General features: G+C 40.6%; 1 protein-coding gene across 2 annotated transcripts in view; it reads left to right on the top strand.

Annotated features, from left to right (window-relative positions):
• PRLR (prolactin receptor) overlaps nt 1-25,529 on the top strand; it is a 164,226-nt gene that overhangs the window by 16,007 nt on the left and 122,690 nt on the right. Inside the window, exon 1 of one of the 2 annotated variants that reach the window (XM_055367706.2) lies at nt 19,285-19,424. The exons of the other annotated variant lie outside the window; for it this stretch is intronic. The gene's annotated coding sequence lies outside the window, so the exon portion shown is untranslated. Of the gene's footprint in view, nt 1-19,284; nt 19,425-25,529 lie in introns of those variants that run through there. 2 annotated transcript variants of the gene reach the window in all.

Below are 25,529 nucleotides of genomic sequence, written 5' to 3'. Positions count from 1 at the left end.
TGAGGGTGGAGGAAGACAATGGTTGAGAAACTTCTCATCTATAGTTGATCCTCAATGAGTTTGCCCCTTTTCCTGTGGCACTGCTTATGTATTTGGATGGTTCGAGCAGTGCGTCACACATGGAGGAAAGGCAATGGAATGATGACAAATAGTTTGTTGATTTGGTGCTTTGTACATTCACCCACAAATGGCACAGTTTCAAGGCCACTGTCCTTGCCAAATACTATCTGAAGAGCTAGGTTATGAGCCTTTGGAACCCAGATCTGATAAGCATGGAGGAAAACTCCTCAAGGGAGATGAAGCTAGGAGATTAGCAGAATATACTTTCTCCATTTGTCCCACATTTGATGCCAGCAGGCAAACCAGAGCCAGCTGAGCAGTGTACAATTCCCAGAAATAAGGAAAGGGTAGAAGCACCTGTTCTTCCTCTAGCAAAACCAAGGCAAATGGAAAAGCTCAGAAATATATCAGCACCATTAGCAAGAGGCACAATGGGGAAGGCTGGAAATGTGCTGAGGAAAATCACATTGCCGGTCAACGCATAGCTGCCTGCTGGAGAAGAGAGTCTGCAGACACACCTCAGCCTGGACAAAGGCCTCCAGGACTGGGAGCTGTGCTCTGCAGGAACTGGGCCCCAGGCACTGAGGACTGAAAACCAGCCCAACAAAGCATACCTGTTTCCATTTGTGAGAGATGAAATGATATGGGTTTTGTGACTCACTAAACCACTTGGAAGGCCAAACAATTACAAAAGCAAGATGCCTGGCTTCTTCTAGCCACATGGAGGGGCCCTCAGACTTGAGTAGCTGTGTGCCACTTGTCTGGGGTGGCTGCACCAAAAGGAACAGTGAGGTTTAGATGCTTGTTATTGTTCATTGTTCAGTTTTGGTTCTGTCTATTTACTTCTAATTCCTCAAATATTATTGTGATTAGTGGTATAGAAAGGAAACGTTCATTTGTGAGCAAAGTGTGTAGTAAGAATTTAATAGTGAAATTCCCAGAAAAAAAAAAAACTCAGATAGCTAAAGAAACAGCAGTAACAGGAGCTCCAAATAGCTTGAGTTGTATTGTTAAGGTGAGAATCCATAATGTAAAGGGAATAATGTAAAGGGAATGCTTTGAAATCAAAGGCATAATCCAAGTGTGATAACCTAAAAGGTTGTGGATTTCTTTTAAAGTAGAAATCACATGTGGCTTTGGGAAATCATCAGCTGAAGCATAAGCTATGCTTATGGATTCTCGCTGTGTTGTCACTAAGACCGATTATGTAAAGACTTGGCAAATCGATGTACAAATGTAAAACTTCCCACAATGGTATTTCATGGGGATCTCCTTTTACAAAGTGGTCATTGATCAGGACAGTTTTCACTGATATATTCCTTTGGAAGTAATGAATTTTAGATAGGATATGATTATTGTACAATGTGATAGGTAGCTCTGATTATTCAAGCAGCTAGGGCATTATTCAGTGGCAAAGCATTAAGCTACTCTGGAATCTTTCTTCTGTGTAAGCAGGCAGCTGCTGTTGAGACTTTCTCTTTGTGGGTGAATTTGCCCAACCAATGGCAAGCATTCATTGGGAGTAGGGGAATGACGCTGATCGCTGTTAATGACAGTTGAAAATGAAATGCTTTAATGAATCTCATACTTGGACTTGGCTGCTGAGCCAGAGCCCTGTACTTGAAGAGCTTAATTATGATGCCTCAAAATTTAGATCTTGACCCTGAACTGCTATGACTTCCTCCCACCCTCAGTTTTGAGAGAAACTTTAAATTCGCTAGGGGATTCAACGTTTTACATGTTTGGTTATGCAAAATGGGAACAGTAGTGTCCAGACAATGGAATAGGCTTCTATATTATTCTTTTCATTTAGGCAGTATAACTGACATGATTACCAAAGTCATGTTATTATACATGTATACAAATTAATTTCATACCGGAGGACTTCACTGGGGGGAAAAAAAGGGAAGTCCCTATTTGTGAAAACTATGATTTTGGTTTCTTTCTGAGTAAAGCACTGCTAATCTCTTTGGTGTACAGGAAAGTGTGGTATTATGTTCTAAAAATCAGAAGCCCCAGACCTTAATTTCAACTAATCTGATGACATCATTTTGTACTTCTGAGTTTCATTTCCCAACAATTTCATGTTTCTTAGTAGGTGGGGAACCCAGAATTGAAAGGCATCAAAAAGAGCTAAATATAACCAGAAACCTGCTAACTCACCAGCTTTCTAAAATTCAGGAAGTATCTTTAACTTGATTGCTGAATCTCCAAAGACATGATGATCAGATGACTGGTTAATGGGTATTTTTTCAGACTCTACATGATTATCAGAAATGGCTGCCCTGGCCAATTTTACACCTATGAAGAGGTATTATCTAGAAGAACTTATATTCATCTACTTAATGTGGACCTCAAATATTAAGGGTGTTCCTAATATGTTCTAGACTGGAGTCAGCAATACTTTTCATAAAGAGCCAGATAGTAAATATTTCTAGGCTTTTTGGGCCATATAGCCTCTGTCACAATTCCTCAACTCTGCTCTTGTCACACAAAAGCAGCCATAGACAATGCATAGGTGAATGAATGTGGCTGTGTTTCAATAAAACTAGACTCTCTTAATGCCAAGTATTTGCTGGAATAACACAAATTAATTTATCCTCAAATCTGTTTAACCTATTAATACGTCAGTCAATATTACATTAATATTTTATGAATCTGGTATCATATTATACATGAATTTATCTGAACGTTTGGTTAATCCATGAATATTTACTCAATATTAATACTACATCATGAATCTGTTATCAATTCATATACAGATTTCTTAAAAAATTTCCGTTATTTAGCATACTTGTCAATAACATCAATAAGCAAGTATCTTAAGTTAACTATCGGGTTATACAGCAGATCCTCTCCCCCTTTTGTAACTCTTTCTGTTACAAGGGATTTTACATTATTATGGTGTTGGGAAGTAAGTCTGTTTATCCTGTCCCTATCTGTCTTCATATTAACCATATTCTGTTATAGCTTTTATCTTTGCAGACAGAATAGTTCAGATCTTCATGATTTGTCCTTAAACAACCCTCACTTCCTCATCCTCTTGAACATTTTATGCCTCCATCACTGTCTCTTCAGGTCTTGTGAGTCCTTGAAGTGCAGTGACTAGGCTGGAACATGGTGTTCCAGGTTGGTCGCATCACCTCTTCCTAATGATGCCCCATTGTACCTTTTGACTATAGCAAGGAATAAACAAAGTCAGAAGTGTGAAAGTGGGGGAGAAATTGAGAAAGTGCAGGGGATTTAGGGGAGAGCAAAATGGACTACAGGAAAAGAAAACATTGACTTTTGCAAAATGCTCTAAGCTGGCTACAAATGCATTCCGTAATTCTTTATACCTTAATTGTAACCACAGTTAAGCTTTCTGGTGTGTTGGAATAAGAACAAAACTAAAATCCTTCTTTGTATAGAAATTATCCTGCAGTAATTTAGAGCCAATATCTCTAGTTAGGATGAGTGCAGTGGCTCATGCCTGTAGTCCCAGCACTTTGGGAGGCTGAGGCAGGTGGATTGCTTGCACCCAAGTAGTTTGAGACCAGCCTGGGCAACATAGCGAAATGCTGTCTCTACAAAAAAATTAAAAAATTAGACGAGCATGGTGGCACGCACCTGTTGTCCTAGCTACTTGGGGGCACTGAGGGAAGAGAATCACTTGAACCTGTAAGGTCAAGGCTGCAGTGAGTCATAATCACACCACTGCACTCCAGCCTGGATAACAGAGTGAGACCTGTCTCAAAAAAAAAAGAGGAAGAGATCTCTAGTTAGAGTTTGTCTCTGATGGATACCAACCATGCAAGTAGTTTACACAAACCACATTCTTTCTGTAGAATGAGAAAATCTTGGATATAATTTAGCATAATGAGCTAAATAACTCTAGACTGAGCTTCGCTGCCCAGACAGGACTCTACTTCTGATCTGGGAAGATCTACCCTTGCACTGAATTCTCTCCTCTTCTCTCCTGACTCTGTGAGAAAAGTTTGCATGAATTTACTGAGATCAGTTATGGAAGGAACTGTGTGTCATTGAAAGTCCTGTACAGAAGTTCACATTAAAATATATCATAGTCATCTTTGGGAATGATTCTGCAAAATTCATAAAACAAAGATCTCTGAAACCCTAAGGCACACTGTGCTGGAGGCTAAGGGAATGATAGTGAGCTGAGTGGTCTCTGCCTACACAGAGCTTCTAATATATTGAGGAAAGAGATCTCAATCAAATTCAATTGCATTTATAAGTATGGTAAGGACAACAAAGGAGAGAGACATTATTCTGTAGGAGAATAACCCTGTCAAAGTGATGACTGATTTAAGATCAAAATGGGAAGGTAAAATTTTCTCAGTACCTGCAAAGGCACTGAGGTGGGAGGGAGCATGCCAATATAGGGAAATGAAGAAACCCAGTGTGTATGAGCCAAGTTGAATAAAACATGAGAAGAAGCTGGAGAATGAGAGAGACCAGTCCCCAAGCTCTCAAGGAGCAAGAGGAAGCCTTTTCGGCATTTGAAGTGGAGGGATGGCATGATCTCGTGTGTAGTTTGTAAAAGAACCACTCAGGCTACTCTTTTGAGAATATTGTGGGAGGCCAGAGTAGGTGCCTATAGACTTATACAGAGGTTAAGGCAGTTGATAAGAGTATAAACAATGATGGTAGCTTACCTCACATGCTTTTTAGATTATAGGCTAGAAGGTGGCCCAAGCCCATATACCATCATGGCACAGTGAATACGTTTTCCTTCTGGATCGTGGAAATGAATATTGTGCCACACAGCTTGATTGACACTCCCCAGTGACTTTTAATACTGTGGGATCTCTGGCACATACTTCAGAAGATGAGAAAGGAGTTTTAATTAACCTCTGTTTAGGAATTCCATAGACATAATTTTCATTAACATCTACTTGGTATTTCATCTCCATGAATTCTTTCCAGTGATAAAGCTAGTTGGTTTATCCTCCAGGACTGCTCAGTTCTGAACAGTGGGTCTTAAGTACTCTTTGGATTTCTTTGAAGGCTTTTTTTATTTTTGTTGACTACCTCTCTACTCATTTTGCCCCAGAAAAAAAGTAGTCATTTCTTTGATAAGTGAAATCTAAGAAAGGCTTATTTCATTTGGTACATTAAAGAGATGGAAGAAAGTAACTTTACATAAGAATATAAATGCCAGCTGTCCAGCATATTACAGAATAGATTTCTAAATTTGCTGAAAGGTTAGGAAAATGGATTCTTATATAGGCTTAAAATTTTTATAATTTTTTTGGCATTCTAGAATGAAATAAAGAAAATCGGTATCATCTTGATCTCATCACCCAGAAGAAAAAAAAAACACTGATACATGGTGAAATATTTTCCTCTCTCATTTTTAAAAAGAATCAGGAATAGATTGTATACATATTTTTCAAATTCTTTCTACTTAGTGTTATATGATAGTCAATAATATATGTGTATGTAAGTAGCAATAAATCATTCCTGAAAACTTGTTTTTCAAGCTTATATAACATTCCGTCATATGGATGTACTGATGTTGCTAATTTGTTAAGTTTAAAATAATATTCATTTTCATTTCTTTGACTACTAGGTAAAGTTAATTTTTTCATACACTCACTACCCTTCATACTTCTTTTATTGATTTCCTTTTTATGTTAATTATTAAGATTTCTATTTGACTCAACATTTTCTTAATTTTTTTATCATTAATAGATGTAAAAAAATTCTTAATTTTTAAAAAATAAACCCTTTTCATCTTAAAGATAGCAATCTATTTTCCATAATACTTGTTATAAATATTTCCCCAGTTTGATGTTGGTCTTTTAATTTTGTTTAAAGTATTTTTGACAAATAAATAAGTTTTTGTGGCTTGAAGTTTGTTCATTTTTTTCATTTGTGATTACAGTTTAGTTGTTGATTCAACACATATTTATTGAGTGTTTTGTGTTCAGCACTAAGCGAGACACAAGAGGTAAGACAGAAAAACAAGGTACAGGTGGTTTTGCCACTTAGAGATTACAATTTAATGAGGGGATAGACAAACAAAACCAGGTCATTATAAAATAGTATATTACAAGCTAGGCAAGAGGAAATACAGGTGGGAAGAAGTACCTGATCTGGACCTGGGGGGTAAGGGAAGGCTTCTGGAAGGAAACAACCTTCTAGCTGAGAATGAAGGAAAATGGCAACATGAATTTAGAGAGAGGAAACAGTATGTGTGAAAGTGTTGTTCAGTGTCCTAAATGTTAAAGGTCCTCTTTCCCCAGAACATGGAGTGTGTGTGTGTATGCGTGGGTGTGTGAAGGAGCAGGGCAGGGTGGTGGTCAAGTGTGAGCAGGAGGCCACTGGGGAGGCTGCGGCAGTCCGAGAGAAAGACAATGATGTTGGGCAGAGGATGTGTTGAATAACACATCCCTTTTCATTGGACAAGCAATGCTTCAGTGTATATTAAGTTCTTATTCATAGCATACCATCTATTCCAGAATAATCTAATTAGTTTTATTGCTATATCAATTCTTGGGCCAACACTACACTGGTTTTGAGTTTAATGAAACATCTAAACTGGTAATGCATGCAACCTCTCATCACTTTTCATTTTCAAAATTGATTTACCTATTCTTGCCAATGCGTTCTCCCAAGTAAACTCTAAAATAATTTCAAAAGTCACAAAAGCATACGTGTGTGTATATGCATGTGTGTAAATACATGTATATATGTGTATGTGTGTTTCTTCCAACCATTTTTCAGTTTTTGGAGAATAAGATGTTTTTATTCAAGTTGCTGTCAGTAAATATTTTATATTACATGACTTCTCTATACACACACACACACACACATACACACACACACACACACACACACACACACACACACAATCTCCCATTGGTAATTTGATTGGGAATGTGTTAAATCAGGAGAACAGACATTCTTTTTAATATCGAGTCAGCCCATCAAGAAGCATTGAATGTTTTCCCACTTACTCAATTCTTTTATGTTTCTTTTTAAGCCTTTATAGTCTTACTCATATAGGTCCTGCATATTTATTGATGGGGTATTCTTTTTTCCTTTATAATTTTAGCTTTTAATTATGAATGGATTTTTCTTCCATTATCTCCTCTCTGGTATTACTGGACTACAGGATAAATATTAATGATGTATATTTACTTTTTATCTGATTATTTAACTGATTATAATTAATTATAAGTGTTTATAGTTAATTATAAAAGTTTATAATCATGGTGTCTTTAAATAATGATAATTGTTCTCCTTCCAATAATTGCGTCTAATTTTTATTTGGTGTCTTACAGCATTGATCGTAACTTCTAATACTAAATAACAATGATAATAGTGAGCATCCTGTCTTAATATCAATTTCAAGAAGAATGCCTCTTACATAACATTTTTAAAAGTGTGTTATGTGGAAGCTAATAAAATAAACTTGGGAAATGCGACAAATGAAAATTCTCTCTCCCAGGCATTCTTAGTTCATATTAACATATTAAGATGAGATCTGCAATAAAGAGATGAGTTCAACTGAGTTTAACCCAGTATTTCTAAAATGTATTTGACTATGGAAGTATTTTTCCCTCATTTAGAATTTTACATCAGTTATGACAGTCAAAATTATATTAATTTGATCTTCTTTCTTTTTGTAGAAAAATAATTTTCATACTTTCTTGTCTTTTCTGTTTGATCTCTCTTTTGCCATATGGACTATGATTTGGGTTTACTTTTAATTTTTTTCAATAATTGAGAAGCTCATCACCCTTCTTTTTATTTCTACAAGTGGTTACACTTAAAGTTTCCAAGACATTTCTATCCATATCTTATACTTAGCAAAGTCAAAGACATGACCATACAGTTTTCTAATCAACTTCAAAATGAAATGTTATCTTTGAATAACCCCATCAAAAGAAATTTAATCCATTTTTACTTCCTTCCAACCTTTCCTCAGTATTGGTAAGAATAATTTAACATTTTTTATTCATGTTACTGTCAGTAAATATTTTATATTATATGACTTCTGTTTTGTGAATTATGTGATCTGTTCAGCAACATAATCCTTTTACAATACATTCCTGAGCAGTTCTATGGTTATCTGATTTCTGTGTCCATAACTATTGTCTTTTTATACCATAAATTTCTCATTTTTTTACTTTTTAATTTTAATATCTTAAGATTCACCACCTTTTATCCCATTTATCCTTTTAGGGTGTATAATGTAGGTCATCTACATTTTGAGAAGTGCCTGATTCTGTTTACTATAGTGTCAGTTTTACCCCTTACTGCCTTCAATGGACAAATTAGTACTATTATTTCATTTCTGGCTCCTCTACAACCCCTTTTAATCTAACCCAGCACTCTTTTGCTTCCTTACTTTTATCTCATAATGGCTACCTGTCCTTCTCCACAGTATTTTCTATTTCAGTTGAAGATGATAAACAGTTTTCTGACATTGACATTGAGATGATGTTTCAGTTTTCTTGTTAGACAATTTTGTTCACTGTCTAAGCTACTTATTTTTCATGATTACCCGTCTAGGAATAAAAATCAATCTACTTAGACCCAATATTTTTGAACACTGAGCATATGTAATGTGTTCTTAAACCTGTTCAATATGTACTGGGCTCTAAATGTTCTGGCCTACAGCTGGAGGGCAGAATGACATGTCCTAGTTCAATATCAGCCTCTAACAGGAATGCTACTGATGTAGTTTTCTGCACTGAGATAGGATCTTCTTTTCTTCCATTGCCTATTCTCCTGGAGGCAAAATAGAGAACATAAAAAGTCATCATCTTTGGTATGTTCTTCTTTAGGGGCTTTTTCTTTCTCCCAACCCAACCCCCATAGTCCTTACTTGCTAGATGTGTGTTCCAGGATTCAGTTCACCACTGCCCAGTCTTCTAACATCCAATTTCATTGTTTTCTGAGAGTTGAGATTTTCATACAGATATAGAACAGATGCTGTGCTTGTTTGAAATGGTTCTATTTGGCAGAGCGATAGCCAAACAGTTTTTAGGCAAAGAATGAACTGTCTCCTTACTTTCTTTGAAGAAGCCAACAATTTGGTTCTGTTGCCAACAGCAAATAATATATTGGCTAATAATTGTGATTTACAGTGATATGGGTAATGTTAGTCATAACATGTCTTCCAAGTTTCTGGCTATGGACTAACTGTAGGTCTTGGAGTTTGGTATTATCTAGAATTTTCCTTCTCCCTCCTCCCCCACCTCTTATCTTTTAGCATAGTTGAAGATTGGAACTTCTTCCCAGAAATCTAGCATCTTCATAAGTCCTTTCCGGTTTTAAGATTTTTATCTTATATTTTACATATATATTACATATATTTCCTGTGAATCTTGGCTGAATTTCTCATTTAATAAAGTCCAAGTTAGTATGAATAAATAACATGTTTCCCGATTTTACATACATACGGAAATTCAAACACATAATGAACTCTCTGGCAGCCTTTAGCATTTGTAAGTGCTCTCTCACCAGGAAAATCCTTTAATAGATAACCAAGTGTCCTGGGGAAGAAGGGTGTCAGGAAACTTATTATATTTGTGTCACTTTCTTCAAAGGATGATTAAGTATATGTCTCCAAAGATGTGACGTTATCATCTTTGAGTATCACTTGAATTCAAGTCAATATTTATTGAGACCCCATGATGTATCAGGTGCCTTACTAGAAAGTCGACATATAGAGATGCATAAGACATGATCTTTTTCAGTGGGTAATTTAAGGTCTTTCTTCTACTGCTAGCATTGTCATGTGTAAGACTGGTGGGTTGAGTCTTTGGAATTTGTGAAGATTCTTCCAGGTTGTTTAAAAAATCTTTTGATTCTCACAAATGTATTTTTTCTATTTCTTAGAATTATGTTCTTTATGGCTACCAGGAAATCCTTTGAAACTGGAATTAGATTGCATTATTCCACTGGGGTAATAGGATTGGTAAGGTAGGAGTGTCTTTGAAGAATAATGCTAAATAACCCAGACACTAAGGCTGAATCTTCAGCACAGCTCTTAAGGCATCCTGTAAGTACCCTCTGCTGCTTATTAGAAATCCCAAAGCCCTGCTCCCTTAGGAAAGCAGCCCATCCCCATCCTCATCATAAGATGCAAGGCATAGCTAAACATCTCAACTTCTCACTTGAGTATTATATACTCTCAGGCCAGGATACTTTCCAACTCAAGAGTAAGATAACATTACATTCTGATCTTCTTGTGTGTGTTTTTGTTTGTTTTTTTTTTTTCATTTTATTTATTTACTTATTTTTTTGAGACAGAAATTTCACTCTTGTCACCCAGGCTGGAATACAACGGCGCAACATTCTGATCTTCTTTTGAGAGAAAAGTTTCACACAATTAGCCTTTGAAGTACACATCCCTTTAAGTACCATGAAAACATTGTCCCATACAACAATATTTCTAAGAAACACACATGTCCCTCCCACAATGATTTTTTCTTGTTACCACCAATAAAAATTAGAGCTGTGTTGTTTTTGTTGTTGGGTTTGTTTTTGTTTTTGTTTTTTGGTGACTACTGTGACCCTCAAAAAATCAATCCGACTTTCTCGATCTTGATTTGCAACACCAAGGTTACCAAACAAAGAGAATAGTTCAATGAGGGAAAGCTCAACTACCTGCCCTAAATATTTAGTATAGCAATGCTGAGCTTTTGGTAAAGGCTCAAAATTCTCATGCTTTCCCACTAAATGAAAAGGGGAGCTTTGCTACTAGTAAACCATATTCAAGAAATAATTCTTATTAATACTTTGCTTCTTTCCTATGAATTATTGCTTTGTAATGGATGTTTGACAAGTTACTAGCAGAGCTGTCTTCGATGAGCACAGACACCCATCTGATCTGTATTAACACCTCCAACCACTGGAGTTTCATTAAGTAGGTTTCTCTACCCCTCTCCTTCAGACCACAGATGAGAAGAATGGCATTGGGTCCAAAGTTCTGGCACAAAGAATGATGTCTGCCTTCCTGTGATGATTTCAAATTCAGGGTAATAATTCCAACTATCTTTCCCTGGCCATGATAGAAAGCTCAAGAAATCTTCGTTCCTTGTCTCTTTTCTTCCATCCAGTTGGAAGAAAACTAATTACACTAATTACACACTCAACACAATGTTCTGCTGAGCAAGACACCTGCTGTAGCCACTATCACCCCTGGCATAACCAGATATTTAAAGGTACCTAAAGGAGTTTAGCCATATTTTGCCAAGATCCCAAGTTCTATGGCATAAGAATCCATCCACTTCTCTACTGCCTATAGAAAAGGACAGCTCAGTCTTTCTGAAAGAATTGTTCTCAAACAAGAAAGCATTTGAGGTAACATGTCAACAAGGTGGACTGGTAATTGGTATTCCTTTCAGAGCCAGTTGGAGGAAATGGCCAGCTCAGACATTCTCTTCTCCCCAGTGTCCCATGGGAACAAGATTTACCCAGACACAGCTGACTATGAGAAGTCTTCAGGGATTTACAACCTGTCTAAGAACAAGGCCAATGGGGGGGTCACTTTGCAACACGTCCCCATTTGATTGTCAGAGGACAGATACTCTATTAACAAAGGAATTTGCACTGGTATTTTCAGGGACACATCAAGTAATTGCCACTTGAACGTTTTTCCAGGCTTTCAAAGGAATGTAAGAATGGCCTAAGGCTAAATTACATTCATGTCTTTAGTGAGTCATTATATTACTGGCAATAAAGTATATTATTACTTTACTTTCAGATACCCTCACATATTTTTTTAAAGTAGAAAGGAGACATATTATGGTCACCATTCTTAAGAGACTTAACTAAAAGACACTAATTTAATCTTTCAGTTACTTAAAAATAGCTATTGCTCACCCACTATGTGCCAGGCTCTATACCAGGCACCAATATGAAAAGGTGAGTATTCTCTGCTCTCCCTAAGCACAGTCTAGTGGAGGAGACAGACAAAATGCAGCCATGGCCAGAAGGGGGAGCAGTTAATGAACAAGTAGGCAGAGAGTAGGGAGGGGATTCTGAGAGACAGTAGGGACGGACTGAGGGTAAGTTGTACATCCCTGATATTTTGGGCAATTGCAAATAATTTGATGACCAAATCACAAGGAGAAGAAGTGACAGCAAGCATGGCTGAAAATGTAGGTTGGTGTCAAATTGTAAAAAGCCTTGAATACTGTGCTGAACGGTTTGGTCCGTGAATCAGGTAGAGGACTTGACTCAGGTCTCTTGACTCAAAGGTCATGTTTTTTCTCTGCTAGATTGCACTTATCCATCCAAATGCTAGTGGACACCAAACTGAATTTGATCAAAGATCTCTCAATGGAAATATGTAAATTTCCTATAAGAAGCAATTGGTAGGTTCTCTTATTATCATCTCCATCTCACAGATAAGGAAACTAAAGTATAAAGAACTTGAGTAACTTGTCCAAGGTCACACAGCTAGTTAGGTGATCCCAGACAATTTGGCTCCAGAGTCACTAGTCCTAACTACAACAATTTAGCCTCTCTTTATCTAGAGGTCTTTATGCATTTGTCTGCATTCTACTTACGTTGGTATTGGTGAGTAAAGATTCCCTTCCAGAATAGGTTTGATAAATTGCCAAGTCTGAAACTGAAAAATTAATATCTATAATAACAGAGGTTTTGGGGTCAAGGAGTGAAAGGAATTCATCCCATCATTTCTCTAAATACTTTTTTCTTTACCAATTTATGGGAATTTGAGACCAGATATCTGGAACCAAGCAGCCTCACCCTGTTAAGGGAAAGAAAAAGAACAGAAGAAAAGAGGAGAGGAGAAGAGAAGAGAAGAGAAGAGAAGAGAAGAGAAGAGAAGAGAACTAAAAGTATCTGCAAAAATATTAAAGGATTTGACCGAGATCTCTGAGATGCTCCAAAGATTGCAATTGTGCTTACTATCCAAGTTAATGGCTGTAAATCTAAGAGAATTATGATGTGCCTGGTAAATATTGGTTGTTTTGTTTTAAGTCTTCATGGAGAAAATGGAAAAGACATTGGCATGTAGGATGAAGTCACAGCAGGACAGACAGGTCCTGCAAGTGTTTCTTTAGATGCATTGATATTCATAACATCCAAACAGGCCTTAAGGCTGTCTTCTTACTTTACACTTACCAAAGGGGTAAGATATCATTTTCCTTGGACACACGAATAATAAACGTACTCTCACAACATCACTTGAACGTTGTGGTTTTGCAAATATACTATGTTTTAAAAGCTATAGCCCTCAAATCCCTTACTAGACACCAATATTTGTTGGAATTTCAACATCAAAGATTTATTGTGAAGGGGGAGGAGGAGGAGTTACTCCAAAGGCTAGAACCAGTGCATATACCATACTAACAACTCTGCATGCATTATTGCTTCTAATCTTCATAATTTTGAGTACTTTCTTTATTGTCACCATTTAATGAAGATGCTAGGGTTCTGGGGGCTTAAGTGACTTGCCCAAAGTTACACAGCTTGGTAGAAACAGAATTTACCACAGAACTTGTGTGTTAAGCCAAATAATTTTCTAGTTCCATACAATTAAAAATTGGAAGGAAAAAGTAGAGCCTTATGAATAGAGTCCTGAGCAAGAAGGATGAACAATCTGAAGATGAAGTACTCCGTAAAGGAAAGATCTGGGTTCGAATTCTAACCCTGCCTCCGTTCATCTGTGTGATCTTCAGAAAATCTGTTAACTCTTTAAACTGTTGGATATTTATAAAATGGGACTGGTGCTATTTGGCCTGATATCTTACAGGGGAAGATTCAGTCAGGCCAGGCATACGTAGGGTCTCTCTGACCTGGAAAACCCTATATAAAGACATGGTACCATTCTTAGTGTTAGGATTGAAACTACATCCCTAGTGTCCTGACACCTCATATCAATACCCAGAAACCCTAGGCTCTTCCTTCAATCCCATACTCCTTCCTCAGCTGCCAGGACAGCTTGGTTTAGAAAAGCCTTGTTCTTGGGGAGTATGTCCATGAAAGTATCTCTATTTCCTTGCAGTTTCACATTAAGTAAAATTAGAGTGCCCTTCACAAAGAATATATATTTGAAAGCCCTCCCACTGACTGCTGGGCAAAGCACTTGTCAGTCAACAAACCAGGTAGATCGAGTCTGCCCTCAGAGTTTTTGTATTCTGAGAGTGACTAGCAACTTTCTCTTATCCTAGAGCAAACAGGGCTTTCAGAGGACAGGTTCTGGGGCAGCGTGTAGCCACGATAGACTTGATTTGCTTTTGTGTCCAAAGTCATGATTATCAGGAGAGCTGCCATTTATCAACCACCTCTTTGATACTTGGTGTATAGGACAGGCGTGTTAACTATATTATTTCTAAACCACAAGATAAGTCTGTGAAGTATTTTTATCCCTGGTTTACGAAGGAAGAAATGAGGCTCTGCGAGACATGCCAGAAGGAACATGCTCTACACAACCAGCTGGTTACAATGTGCGGCTTTGTCCAGCACTACCTCTTCTTTCTTGGCAATCATCAGAGCCACTCAAGGCTTGGAGGACTGTGCTGGCAAAAAAGAAATCTTGTATTTTCTAAAACTCACACCCACACTTTGGAGGGGACAAGATTGAGATCAACCCCAATTCCTACTCTTTTCTTTATGACAGTTTATCAGAGCATTTTTTCCTTATATTCACTCAGTCCTGAGTTTCTATTTAGTTGTGATAATAGATACATTTTTTGAATTTTTAATACCTTGGGGTGCAAATTTGGAATCTATGGAGGATAACGGAGTAACAAAATGTTATGGAAATTGAAATATGTAAATTATTAATTTTCTCTCTCCTCTACAGATTTACAATCACTTTATTTGGGGATATCAAGTAGGTTATGTGGTTACTGTAGTACTCATTTAATAATCAGATTTTATTTGGAGAACTATAAAAGGTATAACTTAAGGGGGAAATATATTTTAGATGATGATTTTTTTTTCAATTTCCAATTTTTGAAGAATGACGTGTTTTTAAAAACTTTTAAAGAATTTCTCCTACATTTCACTCCCTTTAAGGTAAATCGATAGCTGTGAAAATGGCACCTTGGAAACATTTCTGTCATAATCATAGGAGAGAGTGAGAATTATTAATATTCTTAGCCATGTAGCATCATAAAGTAGATCACAGCTGTTTCTTTCAGAAAATGTCATTTGTTTTTCGATCAGATGTATGGTCTGTCTCACAATCTAACCGCTTCCACATCTGGAATATCTTAACTGAAAATGTCCACAGCATTACACGGCCTGGCTCAGGAGGAGAAAAGAACTAGGGCCTGCATCGAATTCTGTCTCTCACTCAGCTGATCTGCATTCCTCCTATAGCATTTCCTTATAATTGAGAAGAGCTCATAGATTTGGGAACTGCATGAGCCTCTGTAACCTTCTGGTGAGGGTGAGAAGCTCAGAACTGCATTTCTATGCATTTTTCCCTAGTCTTTCCTGCTTCAGAGGAGAAGCCCTGCAAGAGCTTCCTGCCAAGGGACCCTGCTTTCTCAGCAGCCGGATCCGGAGAGCCAGAAATCCATCTTCAGCTCCTTTGAACTTGGCTGTTGTTAGTCATGCTGTGGTTGTCCTTTAAGAGCAAAGGCTTCACGGAGAGCAGATCAGCTGGCTGTAGGGAGGGTTTCAGCTTCTCATTGTAGGCAGATCATCTGCTAACAGCTTACTGAGAGAAAGTTGAGGACATGTGGCTGAAACACTGTCAGAGCTGCTGTGAACACAGTCCAAGTGAGCAATTTTATGACCCAAACCAAGCAGACACTAAGTGCTTTCTAGTGGTGGAAAAGGAGCAGAGAGAAAAAGAACAAAGACCAAGTGGTGGAAACAAAAAAATATATATATTTCTTTCAGCAGCTAATATATTTTTCTGTTTAGAAGATTGGTATCTCCTACTTAACCACAAACTACAACACATAAGATCAAATAAGATTAAATGTCCGGTTTGCTAAATAGCAGAGCAGAGAAACTAAGGTCAAGATTTCAGACTCTTACATCTGAGGAAAGGGAGAGGCAAAGAGAAGATACTGGAAATGCCAATATCCAGTCAATGAAATAAAAAGAGGCTACTGTAGGCATCCCCAGAAGCTTGCCTTTTGTCCAGTGCCATGGGAACCACAGAAGGCGCTCAGCTTTGCAGCTTCACTCAGAACTGGGGCAATGCTCCATAGAGTCAAGGGCATGTTATTATAAAGTGCTCCATTTGTTTACTTTGGCAAGTGGAAGATGACTTTGCTAAGCGATACTCTGCTGGGGCTCAGGGCCAGCACTGCTGGAGTAGGAAAAGGGAGACTTCCTGGGGCAAGGCTTCTCAATCTTCCTGCCATCAGCATTGCAGTCGGAGCGGCCCTGAGGTGTCAACAAAAGGATGATGAACTGTGTCAGCAGTGTTAGCAAATGGCTGAAGTAGAACGGAGCTGCCCAGGATGCTGCCCTGTCGCTGGGGAATCTGAGGGAGGCTGAAAGATATTGTAAAAGAGATTGAAGGGCTGGACTGGCTGGAGGAATGGTGCCATCGGCATCCATGCCACAATACTCCAGGACTGCCCCGCCTTTGTCAGGGCAGCCATCAGAGGCAGTTTTCCCTCTAACCAGGATGGGCATCACTCCTTGGGCTTGCCAGTCTCACCTCTCCTCATGCAATTGCATGTCCAAGGCATGCTCTCAGGGGATGGTGCTGATCCAGGGTGGCAAACCCAAGTGGGGAGAAAATGCTGAATCTTATCCTCTCAGAGATCTGCTGCAGTCAGCGACTATACTGAGGTGCATGCTCTGAGCAGCAGTCGCTGGTTGGGGAGGCTTCTTTGTGGAGTGGGTCTCAGCCACAGCCTGAGGGTCCTCTCTTGGGGATGCTACCAGTTAATTGGGTCATCTTCAGCCTCCACCCAAACTTAGGCCTGTAGGTCCATCAATTACTATATCAGCCTCAAGGACTGAACAGATGGGAGGAAGGACTAGTGTGAGTGATGGAAGCAGCTGAGCTGAGGAGTGCTGTCACCTGTGCAAATCCAGCAAGAATGACATCTGGCTGAACTTCAGTCATTCACCTAAGCACCAATCGGGGGTCACTCCCAGATCTGAGCAATGAGGGAAACTTCCCAGGGGGAACCCCGCACTTCGGTAGACCTGGGGGAGCAGCCAGAAGGAAAGGGGTTGACCCTGTAGTTGATTAAGATTCAGAGACAGAAAAAACAAAAACAGAAAACAATCATAGTTTCAGACACTCCCAATGAGCCTGTGACCTCCCCAAAATCCTATAGCCAAGCACATGGGTGGATCTGGCCTCACTTTCCCATTTTCCCACTTGTGACTTTTGATTCCACATCATAGCTAATGTCCTCAGCAAATTGGATTAAACTTTGGATTTAAAAATAAAATAGAATTAAAATAAAATAAAAAAGTTGGGGACAGGAGAAAGTGGTTTCCAAGAACCTACACCTCTCTACCCTGAAATGACTGAAGATTGTGTTCCCCTCAAAATTCATATGTTGAAATCCTAACCCCCAATATAATGGAGCCTTTGGGAGGCTTCATGAATGAGATTAGTGCGCTTACAAAAGGGTCCCAGAGAGCTCTCTCACCTTTTTCCACCATGTGAGGTTACAACAGGAAGTCAGCAGTGTGCAATCCAGAAAAGAGCCCTAACCAGAGCCTGACCATGCTGGCAACCTGATCTCAGACTTCCAGCCTCCAGAACTGTGAGAAATTAAGTTATGTGGTTTATAAGCCACTCCGTCTAAAGCACTTTATTATAGCAGCCTGAACTGATTAAGACACTCCTGAGAACGATTCCTTCGGGGAAGGTCTTGATTAGCCTTCACCTAGCCCAGTTTGCAAACACACTGGAGTGTCCTGCCCATGGCAATCTTCATGTGGCAGCCTGGGAGACAGAGGAGGGGGATTCCAGCAGGAGCAATCTTCCCAAGGAGGCAGTTCCTACTAGCTAAGTTTCTTGTCCTGCTTTTGCTCATTGAAGGTCCAAACCTGTCCCCTGCCCTATATTTGTTTTCCTCCTAATCCCCTGGCTGATGGAGTCAGGCTTTGGAGAATTCCTTTAAGAGTCTCAGTTGGCCTTATGGATCCCAAAACACACCCTTCTCTATTGATGCCAGATTCTGAGCAGGCTGACAGTGCATGCATGAGAACCTTTCATAAAATAGGACTATTTTTTATTCCCTTTGCTTTTTCTTTGTGTTATTTCCCCTCTTCACTCCCTGTCCTTTTACCTTACCATACACATTTGTCACCTCCTTGCCTGGAAAGCCTAGTGTCACCTCCCTGCCTTTTCACAGCCTATAGGATTGAGTCCAAACTTGCCAGCTTGGCCTTTCATGGAGTGCAGGTTTAGTACAGGACTGCTAAACACAGTTTCAGAATGAACCATTCTCCTGGCCTTTATCATTGCCAATATTTCTCTTTATTTTATTTTATTTTATTTAGGGAGAGCCGATATTTCATAAGAGTTGATGGACTGCTTTTCCTGGAAACTTGAGAATTCATATTTTTATTCAAAATCATTTTCATTTTTTTGCTTAGAGCCTGTTAAAGACTGAGGCCCTCTCTCTGTCCCTTCTACTCCCAGCCAAACCCAATAGACACATGTGAGCAAGTTGTCACCTAACCCGAAGCTCCAGCCCCTGGAACCAACTGAAACAAAATGTATCCTCGCGTTTTCCAGCAAGGAATTGCCTTGCCTACAGAAATACTCTGTACTTTAATATGCAGATCAATTATTAACAGTAGGCTGTACCTTTCACCAGGTTGTGAAAGGATGACTGCGTACAGCCACAGCATTCTCCTTGTCAGTGTAGGAAATGCAGAGGAGGATGTTACCTCCGGCACTTGCCTCTAAGACACCTCATAAAGATGAGGAAGGCTCCAGCCTGCAGCGTGGGTGAGGTGTCCAGCTGCCCAAAGGCGACAGGTGAGATACTCAGGTCCCCTTCCTCTTTTTGCTATCAGTTCTGATTCTCTCCTTTCAATCTTTCTCATCTGTGATTGGGAATGGCAGGGGTGGGGTGTGTTTGGGGCATCAGTGGTGGTAAAAATGGTCTTATGGGCAGGGCCACGTTGAATAAGAGATGAGCATGGAGACAGCGTGTTAACTTAAAAGGCCAACACCGAGGCTCATTTGAGACTGTAGGAATTCCAGGGAGACAGTGTTGTTCAGACATGGGATCGAAGATCAGGAGGGCGGCTCAATAACACGCTGGCCCGGTCACATGACAGACCAGTCCTTGGAGTGAACTGGGAGACAAGGAGGCTGCTTTGGCATGGAGCTGAGAACATCTCTAGATCGCACTGGAAGGCAGAGAGAGGCCAGACAGGGAACTCTGAAGAGCTGCCACAGCCTGTGCCAGGGTGACATCAGGGTGAGTTGAGATGATTTTTTTAACAAACTTCATTTTTTGCAGCAGTCTTAGGCTTACAGAAAAATTGAACAGAAAGTACAGACAGTTCCCATATACCCGTTTTCCTCCACAGAGTTTTGTTCTGTTAATAACATCTTCTGTTCGTGTGGTGTGTTTATCATGATGAACCAATGTCGATATATCATTATTAATTAACAAGTCCAGAGTTTACATTAGGGTTTACTTTTTGGGTCGTATGGTTCTATGAGTTTTAACAAATGTATAATGACATGTATCTATCATTACAGTATCATACAGAATAGTTTCACTTCCCTAAAAATCACCCTCCCTTCCTTCCTGCAAATCTCTGACAACTGCTGATCTTTTTACTGCCTCTATACTTGTGTCTTTTCTGAAATGTCATGTAGTCGGAATCATGCAGAATGTAGTCTTTTCTGACTGCTTCTTTCACTTAGCAATATGCTTTTAAGCTTCCTCCATGTTTTTCCAGGGCTTGGTAGCTTCTCTCCGTTTTAGCACTGAGTGATACTCCATTGTATGGATGTACTGTAGTCTGTTTATCCATTTGGGCCGACTTTCCAGCAAGATAGACGGCAGAAGCAATGGAAAGGGTGGATGAAGGGAAAACTGCAAGGAACACAGGACAAGATAGAAGCAAGAGCAGGAAGGTTTTGGAGAAGTGGAAAAACAAGCTAGAGAGATAGACACAGAGGCCTAACCTGGGGTAAGGCAGGGCCTTGTAACCAATGCTCAGTGAGAGAGGCAGCCCCTCACTGACCTGCACCAGGCCTTTCCTGATTTTATAGACAGAGTGTCATGAGGTCATGAGGGCAGGAACCATGTCAGCTTCATCCTGAGAGCCCAGCACTTTGTAGACATCTAATAAATATTTATTACACCAATGAAACCTTCAAAGTCTCTTCTAAAAAAGCAAGTTCTCCCAGACACCAGAAGACAAATGGCCTAGCAGCCCCTGAGCCAGTCATCTCGGGCAGGTGTGAGCTGGTTGCTTATTTGAACCCTCCATGCCACAGAGCAGCATCAAGCTTGCCTGACACACACCTCCTGAGCCAGGAATTCACCACTTTGCCACCATCTCTGCCTGGCTTGGGAGATGCTCCGTGGACAGAACCAGAGCCGTGATGCAGGGAAGCAGAAAAACCAAAGGAGATGCATGCCAATCTAACATGCCAGTTAAAAAAAAAAGGCATTCTTGCCTCAGAGTAAGAATCCAGCTCTCCATGCACTCGTCTTTCAACCCAATCACAAGGCATCAGAATTAGCCCATATGACCTCTATGGGACAAGAAGAGCAAGCAGGGTGATTTGGGTGCTAAGAAATAGCTGTGAGAGGATGATGCGGCAGCTGTGCCCTCCAGATGTTCGGAGAGAACATCTGTGCAACAATAGCAGTAGCTCCCATGCACTGATGTGAGAACCCAGCCTAAGGGGTGCAGCTAGCAATCTGGGTGGTAGGGGGTAGCTCTCAGAGGGTCTGACAATTCACCTAAAGATTGCAGGACCAATAGGAACCTGCCAGTCAGAATTTACTAGCTCAGTGGTGCTCTCCAAGCAAGAGAGCTTATCAGCCAGACCTGTGTCTTGGTGCAACATCACTGCTTAAAATCAAGTCCTCCCAAGGCATGGTGTCCATTTTACTTTCTCTGGATGAAATGAAGACAGAGAATGAACCAGTAAGATGATAGAGTGCTTTGCTTTGGATCTGTTCATATCTTACCCGTGTTTGTGCTGACATGAGTTACACAGTCAGTACAAGGGTGGAGAGCTCTTGAGAATTTCTTACCTAAGGGAAAGAACTTGGGGGCTGCTTCGCTCAAAGGCTATTTTTCAGTGTGGGGCTTAACTAGAAACATACATCTTGCTCCTTGTCCCCACTGCTGTTGCATAACTAGGGGAGTTGAGGGTCACTATACACAGACACAGACGGTAGAGATGGGGGCAGTGGTTGGGCAAGGAATAGCTGCCTTGCCACTTCGAAGTCTCCTAAATGGCATCTCTGAAGAAGAAGGACATGTCCACGGGGAGAAGGGCCCCATGGTGATTCTGTTGCTCCTAATGTGCCAGGCTCAGACTCTTCAAACCACAAGAAGTGGCCCAGTGAGTTCCATGTAACTGCAAATGCAAGCAGGAAAAAACCACACTCAGATCTCAGCACAGCATCAGTCTTGGGGACAGCTGGCCTTTCCTAATGCAGCAGCATCTGGCTGCTTCTGCTGTACCTGGATGTCTTCAGAGCAGTTCTTCCACACAGAGGACCCCAAATAAAAGCAGAATTCCTACAATTAAGCTTTCCGTATCCAAAACTTTCTATGTGAAAGATACAGCATCTGTGTCTCACAAGAATCTGTTTTCTTGGGGCATCTGCTATTTGGCAGCTAACCAAAACAGAATTCCCATCTTATTTTCTTGCTCATTTGTGCTACATGGAAGGGACTGGTCCTGAATATTCAGGGCAACATCCAGCATTTGGTAGTAGTGGAGAGAAAGAGAAGAGAAAGCTCTGGACTGTGTTCCTCTGTCTGGGAATGTGACTGTCCCACCTCCCAAATCCTCCTCCCATTCACACTTTTTCTCCCTGACTTTCCAGAACCCTTTTTAGGCTTAGCTCCTTTTATCTTACCCTACACACTTTCTTTCTACCCACACTGGTGGGTACTTTTCAGCCATAGACATTGGAGCACATTTAAATATGCTGGAGTCCTTAGAGAATTAAGAGGTGGGGGAGAGAGGAGGGCACAGAGCTGAGGATGGCGCTAGCTCATTCACAAGGAGCCCTGAATTTCCAGGGACATTAAAGAACAGATGCTTATGACAGAGCATAGAGCTCTGCCCTAATTGTTTGTAATGTTGAACTATGTGTCATTCGTTCACTCATATATTCTCTCAACATTGGAATTGAGCACCAATTATGTAACAGAGTAGGCCTTGGCAATACAAAGATGAATGAAACATACCCCTTGTCCCCAAGAAGTATGTGGGCACGACAGGCACATGGACCAATGATGGTCATGTCAAGCGTGATGAAGTCCATGGTCCTGAGGGACACTTGGACCATGGCCTGCATGAGAGGGCCTGGAACCCAACTGGGCGGATCTAGAAAGAATTCCTCTGGACTTGATTCCTGAACTTGAAGGTAGAGATGGAAGGAGAAGAGCTCTGGATAGCATGTTCCTGGCAGAAGAAGCCCACTGCAAGAGCAAAGGCACTGAGGAAGCCTGGTGGTCACTGGAAAACTGGGATTCAAGTAGCTGAAATCATAAGGGTGCAGCCTAGGGAGAAGTGAGACCTGTGGTGGGGGGCAGAGCTAAATCTCTGTATCCAAATCTTTCTATATGAAAGATACAGTGTCTGTGTCTCACAAGAATCTGTTTTCTTCGGGTGTCTGTTATTTGAGTGCTAACCAGAACAGAATTTCTAAAGATGGTCTTTGAGGCCAGGTAACAAGGCTGAGGCTAAGAAGAACTATGGAAGGTCTGTTGGCAGGAGAGATGTATGATTAGATCTGCATTAGCAGAAGGAAAGTTCTGGCTGAAATCTGCAGAGCAGTTTGGAGGGGACAAGACAGATGACATGGAGAACACTTAGGACACTGTTATAATAAAATAGGCTAGAAATGATGTTCCTCAGAAGTCCCTTTCTCCCTGCACACCTGGCCACCTCAGACTTCCTGTTCAAGGGGAAGGCAGGCTGGGGAGAGAGGTTTCTTGAAAATAACACATCTGTTAATTGGATCATTTCTGTGTGGTCAATGTCTGTAGGGGCTTTGTTTTGGTCATCATAGTATAAAATCCCCATTATGTAAATATTTCCTCCTGATAAAAGCTCACTTTGTGTCTATAACCCTACCAGCTTCCTTATAGTATTTGCTCATCACCAGGTTCAAGGACCTGTCTGTGTGGCTCTTCCCCAGAGCCTCTGTTGGAAAGAAGATTCGTCTTTGGTTATAACTAGATACACAGTGGTCAAGATGCTCTAGCACAGTGCAGCAGAATAAGATGGGCTCACTAGGGAAAGATCATTGACCCCTAAAGTGTACACTTATTCTTTTCTGATTATGATAGGACTATGTTGAAATTAAAAATTGTTTCAACGAAAAAGCAACTGATTGTTTAGGCCAAAGCAGAACTTTTTTTTTTTCTGAGGCAAAGTCTCAGTCTGTCACCCAGGCTGGAGTGCAGTGGCACAATCTCACAATCTCGGCTCACTGCAACCTCCATCTCCCCAGTTCTAGCGATTCTCCTGCCTCAGACTTCCGAGTAGCTAGGATTACAGGCACCTGCCACTATGCCCAGCTAATTTTTGTATTTTTAGTAGAGACAGGGTTTTGCCATGTTGGCCAGGCTGGTCTTGAACTCCTAACCTCAAGCGATCCACTCGCATCAGCCTTCCGAAGTGCTGGGATTACAGGTGTGAGCCACCATGCCCAGCCAGAATTATTTTTAGTACTGTAGTTAAGAGGGCACATTCTGGAGCAAACTGCCTGCTAAGTGTTCGCTGTGGGGCATTGGGGAAGAACTTAATCTCTTTGTGCCTTGGTTTCCACATGTAAAATGGGATAATTATATTGTCTCCCTGTATTGGTTTGCTGGGGCTGCCATAACAAAGTACCACAACTGGGTGGCTTAAACAACAGAAATGTGTTGTCTCATAGTGCTGGAAGCCAGAAATCTGAAAGCATAGTGTCGGTTAGCGGGGTTGGATCTCTTCTGGTACTGTAAGGAAGAATCTGTGCCATGGCTGTCTGCTAGCCTCTGGTGGTGTGCTGGTCATCCTTAGTGTTACTTGGCTTGCAGAAGCACCATCGACCTCTGCCTTCATCGTCGTGTGGTGCTGCCCCTGCATGCATGTATCTGTGTCCAAATTTCCCCTTTTTATAAGAGCACCAATCATATTGAATTAGGGCTCACCCTCATAATCTCATCTCAACTAATTATATCTGCAATAACCCTACTTCCAAAAAACACCACATTCTGAGGTCCTGGGTGTTGGAATTTCAACATATGAATTTGGGGTGGGAGGGCACAATTCAACCCAAACATTACCTAATAAAGTTTTCAACAGTAAGTAAATGAGTTAACTCCTGGAAAGCATTTAAAACAGTGTCTGACATTCAGAAAGCTCTCAGTAAACGTTACATTATGCTGGGTATAAATAAAAAGCTCCCAGGGTAGTGGACGGCATTGAGATTCCACCGGTTTGTATTAGTGTGGCCTTGCCAGTTATTTACATCTTCTGTCTTTTTTGGTTGGTCAGGGCTTAAGCCATACCAGGTAAATATTTTGAATAATACTCCTAGCTAAAAGGTGCAAGGAGTAGATACTGTGGGTTCTGATTTTTCTTTCCCGTTCTCCAAGCTGTGTACACAGAACCATGCAAGTTGCCCCAACCAGGGAAAAACAACTGCCATTTCTTTTAAAGGGGAACCAATGAAGGTCTTGTCCTGATGAGCTCACAAAAGCAAACTTCTCCATGTCTGTCGCTCACTCAGTGGGCTGAAGCAGAGCCTTCACGCTGAGCTTTGGAGACAAAGCTTCTTAGAGAATGTGCAACGTGGGCTGATCCCAGGCTGCCCAAGGAGCAGCTGACGAGTGTAAAAGTGTTTGCTCACCGATTAGAATCAGTCCTTTAAAAAATAAATAAAGTATGTTGATCTTTTATGTGATGATTAAACAAATCAGATGGCCCAAAATGAATTCCAGGTAAAGAGGAATAAAATATCAGAAGGCAAGCTGCTGAAATTAGCAAGAGCTGAACTCGAAGAGCCCGACTTTCCAGGCACGGCTAGTTTCTTCCTAGCAAGTTCCTGACGGAGCTGGGTGGCTGCCCCAGGTGAATGCAGTAGCAGGAGATTAAGGAGACAGCACCTGCCTGACAAAAAAGGTTGCTGACACAATAGGCCAAAGTCAAATTGAGCTGCCAGGGGAAAATGATTGGGGATATGCAGTTACAGTTGAGGGAGATACCAGAAGGATTTGTGTCCACAGAGAGTTTTTGATGGGGCTGACTTTGCTGCTGACCGACTCACCTCAGAAGCATGGACTCCCTTACCTCCAAGGCCAAGGCAATGGGGCTCTCTCCCTCTTGC

The sequence above is a fragment of the Gorilla gorilla genome, chromosome 19 (assembly GCF_029281585.2).
Source record: "Gorilla gorilla gorilla isolate KB3781 chromosome 19, NHGRI_mGorGor1-v2.1_pri, whole genome shotgun sequence".
Classification (NCBI taxonomy): Eukaryota; Metazoa; Chordata; class Mammalia; order Primates; family Hominidae; genus Gorilla; species Gorilla gorilla.
The sequence above is the reverse complement of the archived record's forward strand: the minus strand, read 5'-3'. Positions and strand labels throughout refer to the sequence as shown.